The sequence below is a fragment of the Solanum dulcamara genome, chromosome 3 (assembly GCF_947179165.1).
Source record: "Solanum dulcamara chromosome 3, daSolDulc1.2, whole genome shotgun sequence".
Taxonomy (NCBI): domain Eukaryota; kingdom Viridiplantae; phylum Streptophyta; class Magnoliopsida; order Solanales; family Solanaceae; genus Solanum; species Solanum dulcamara.
The window spans coordinates 37715690-37720483 of record NC_077239.1 but is presented as its reverse complement, the minus strand read 5'-3'; the positions used below and the strand labels follow the sequence as shown (position 1 = coordinate 37720483).

The 4794-nt window shown below is 40.5% G+C and overlaps 1 pseudogene; it reads right to left on the bottom strand.

Annotated features, from left to right (window-relative positions):
• Positions 1-567: 567 nt before the first annotated feature.
• LOC129883840 (5S ribosomal RNA) lies at positions 568-687 on the bottom strand (annotated as a pseudogene).
• Between the last annotated feature and the right edge of the window lie 4107 nt (positions 688-4794).

Here is a 4794-nt window from a genome sequence, read left to right as displayed (position 1 = left end):
ACTAGAGGGCGACTGCGTACAAAAACAAAAGAGTGTAACCATGAAAGGATATCGAATGACCCAAAAAACACTACAAAGGATAATGACAACATGCTAGACCAAAAAGCCAAAATGTTTGCTATAGAGTTGGTCGCAAATGATGTTGCGATAGATATATAACCAAGGACAAAGTAATAGAAATCCTTCTGTGGTAGAAAATGAGGAAAACACAAAGTGAATAGAAGATAGGGGAACTTATATGTCAAATTCCTTTAAAGCTATGCCAGCTAATAATGGCCAAAAATCAAAGCGGCTCTAAAGGTCACTATATGAATGAACTTTAGCGCTACTCAATAGCCCACCCTAATGAATGAGTGCATACAGAAGGGGGGGGATACAATGGGAGAAGTTAAATCAAAATGGAAAAAAGGGGGGACGTGGCCATAGTGGAATTAAAGGATCTACCCGTATGCCGGCTGCAAGATAACAGAGGGAAGGACAAGGCAAAACATAAAGACTTGCGAGACAGCGCTGAGGTAAATCTTGGGCTAAGTTGAGTGCCCCACACATTATGGCAAGAATTACAACGAAACGCGACACGAAGATTTCCCAAGGAGGTCACCCATCCTAATACTACTCTCGTTCCAGCACGCTTAACTCCGAAATTCTGATGGAACTTAATGTGTTAGTGCTGGTATGATCGCGCGAGATAGAAGAATCTGAACTAGCGACGGAAAAAAGACACAAGATTATGTTCCTGGAGTACTATACGCTACGTTGCGGGTGTTCTAAGGAGGATTTAAGCAAGACAAAAAGGATTAGCTAACTGCTAATTGATGGCGTACTTGAATGCCACAGTTTGTTGACATATTATCAGTTAATGATAGGCAATAGACTAAATAGCTATACGGGCCATTGGGCGAGGGAATTTCGATACCACTTGGCAGTCAACTCTAAGGATTGAAAAGCAAAACCCAAAAAGGTAAGGGTACTAGTTAATATAATTTATGGAAGCCAGGAAGTAATACCCAAGGTCGAAAATTCCACAATATGACCAGGACTACAAGACTCATTTCATACTCCATCGACAGATAACTCTGAAGGGAATGTTACCCATGGATTAACGATATTGGCCCTACTCCTTTGATCAAAGGCTACCTACTCAGCCGAGAAGGTGTAAAATTGTGGGATAAAGAAATGGTAAGACCTTACGGAGTCCTAGCTATTATTCCAAGCAAAGAAGCCTAAGTTACAATTAACTACCGAGAGATTGAAAGATAGGTTAAGCCAAACTATCAAGATGGAATTGGTACTACAGATGGCATTATACATGGCCACGATTGGGCTAAAGACCTCCCCTGACATCGAATGTAGGATAAAGGAGAAAAAGGCAAGGTAAAACATGAGGACTAGCGAGATAACACTAGGATACTTTTTGTACCCTCTCGTCATTTTGTAAGGAAGAAAATGACACAGGATAATGTGTCTAGAGGGTTACAAGTGGGGGTAAGGAAAGTGGTGAAAGAGTTTAAATGAAACTGGCAGAACTAGCCAGTTACTACAGGATGGCGAGTATATATGCCAAAATTTCATCGGAATTATACCAGATCATGTTAGACAAAGCAAAAAACGACTATGAGAGCCATTGCATGAGGGGACTACAGCATTATTCGGTAGACAACCCTAAGGAGTGGAAAGAAAGAGGAGAAGAAGGACCCAAAAGATAGAATGCCAATTACAGTTCTTGAAAGAGTCGAGAAGGACTATACGAGGCTAACGAATCAGCCCGTTTGCTTTCAAGCAAGAGCACCTATGCAATTGAAACTAGGTGGAATTATAGAACATGAAGATAGTAAGGTTTTGGGAGGTTTCCCCAGCTAGTATTTTAGATAAAAGGACTTCAATTATGATTAATGTTTGGACCTCAGTCTAAGAAGAGGTCCGGAGCATAGACGGGCCTTCGTACCGCATTTTCCTCGGGCTGCTGAATAGGCTGAGTATACTATCAACTGCTAGAAAATATATTACGAGCTTATGAGGTTGGCTTTAAATGTAGCTAGGACTATCGTCCACCACTTATTGAGTTTGCCTACGAGAAGGGCTACCATTTCGGTATCCAGATAACCCCGTACAAGATGTTGTAAGGCAAAGTGTATAAGTCCCTCTGTTGGGGAAAGGACTAAGCTAGTAGGCCAAACAGGATTAAGCAAGCTATTGATTAACAATCCAGAGTCGGCAGAAATGATATATAGATAATCGACATCGACATTCAGAGTTCAAATTGATGATTGGATGTTCATAACGGAGTCACCCAGAAAAGGGAACTTAACCCAAAATATATTAGACTGTATCAAGTTGATCATAAGGTGGGCAACGTGGCTGATAAGTTGAGCTTACCACCTCATTTGGAAACTATACGCCCATTCCATCAGATGGAGATGCTTCGCAAAGGTACTAACAAGCCACCCAAGGTATATTCTATAGATGGTGTCCAGAAGATGGAATCTTGCGAGGAATAACCTATCGCCATCTTAGATCGACAAGCTAGAAGATTGTGGACTAAAGACGTCCCTTCCATCAAGATACGGTGGAAAAACCAAAACCAGAAAGAGAGTGATTGGGGAAACTGAAGAGAGCAGGAAACCTAAGTATTCTCACCTATTCCTGACATCAGCAGGTAACCCCAACTCCTAAAACTCATATATTAAGTGCCTGGGTAGAAGTATGTATTATGGAAACAATAAAGAATCTCCCTAAGATTTGTATAAGGTGCTAAGAGAAGTTTTGTCTAACATTCGGGGACGAATGTTCTAAAGGGGGGAAGGATGTTACACCCCACACTTTTAAAACTCGGAATGTCTCATAAGTTCCTTAGACATTATCATGTGAGCCGGATATGCTACGACACTATCAAATGACTCTAAGGAAGGGAGAATGTGATACCTTATAGTAGAGAAGGTTGAAAATGGAGTCATAAGAATCAGGAAGGAATTGGAGGCCAAGTAATGAGTCGTAGGACTCGATTTACCTACGTAAGCTACTAACTTGGAAGTCTTACATACTTAATCTATTGGAGTACGTACCAAGCTTACATAGCACAGATTACATAGGCTCTTAAAATAAGATAAGATTATGAACCTACGAGAGGGAGCAAAAACTAGTTTCCGAACTTATGAAAGTGAAGCAAGTAGGTGATAAGCAAGCACCTCTAGCAAGCAGGTGACAAGAAAGAACCTCAAGCAAGCAGGTGACAAGCAAGCAGGTGACTCACCTGCCTGCTTGGGGGGGACCCCACTGCCACATGGCGGTGTGTGATAGGCTGCATGAACCTAGGTGGCGTCCTAGGGGCTGCCATATGTCACCCCTAAGGGGCTGCCACGTGGCACCTTTTAAAGAAGTGTATATATGTGGATTTGGATGACTACTAAGTCATTCTCATTCTATTTGGAGCTGAAACTCCAGCAACCAAAAGAAGAGGAACAACTTGAGAAACAAAGCACAAGGCAGCCTTGGTTTTTAAGGATCAAAGATAATTTCTTAAATTGTTCTCCGTGAATTAATTATATACGGTATTCCTTAAGTAGGTGAATATGTACATATGTATTTTACGATGTCTACGGAACCAAAACTTCATCTTTACAAATGGAAACTTAGAAGAAAGCAGAAGAGAAAAACGTTGGAGACAAGAGAGAGGGGCTACGGGTTAGGCCTATTGGAGGTAAGCCTCCGAGTTTTATTCCGTGAATTAATTAATTATGGTATCTTGTGGTTATATATCGATGTTTAATAATAATAAAATCCAATTTGGGGCAGCGAGGAAGTCATACAAACAGCCCACTCAATTTCAGCGCGTTTGGAGAAGTTCCAAGTTGCGCTTTGATGGTTTTGGACAAATTCAGGTAAGGTAATGTTTATCCTTTCAAATTGGACTTTATGGTATTTTTATGGAGTGTATTATACACATTTTTTGTGGCTGTAAACGTGAAAATAGTATAGAAATGCTTGGCGTTGAAGACAATCCAAATTGTAGTCGTTATAGTCGAATTGTTGTCGAAGTAGGGCTTTGTTCTTGTGAGTTGCTGCTGCAGGGGTGTGATGTGTTGTTGAAAGGAATAAATATGTTATAATGTGGGTCAGGGTGCTTCTGTTCAAATCCACATGAACACCCGTTGCGTATAATTAAAGGCGTTACAAAATAAAGGCTAGACACCCTATTGTGATATCGTATTTTTGAATAAGTCATTTGGAGTTTATGTTGTATACTGTTGGTGTGAATTGCTGCAGGTTGTTGTTGTTGGTTGGCTGTATGTCTTAGGGACCTAATTGGAAATTTGGATAGGGCACATTATAGGAGAGGTGCTGCCCAATTTCCTTCGACGCCTTAGCGAATAACAGAACTAGTCGGAGAAACGACTAAGGAAATAGATTCCATTAATACTAAGGTGTAACCGAGGGTGCTGGAAATTTAAAAGGGGTTGATATTCATATTATTTTCATGTTGAATAGGTTCAAAAGACGGCGAGGCAAACAGGATAAGTTATAATTCAGACAAGGTATGTAAAGCTTTCTCTTGGCATGTTTTAGTATAAGTTTGTACAACTATCTTTCTTTCCTTTTGGCATTGTTTAGCCTTAAGTGAATTGTATATGAAGTACGGGGATAATTCCATTCCCAGAATGCCGAGTACGCCTCATAACCCCTATCCACTATTCAGTATTAGAGTTCCTGTGAAGATTAAGTATTGCCTAGTAGGGCTTCTATATGTCAGAATGTAATGTATGGGAAGCTATCTCTCATTTCCATTGATATGTATTT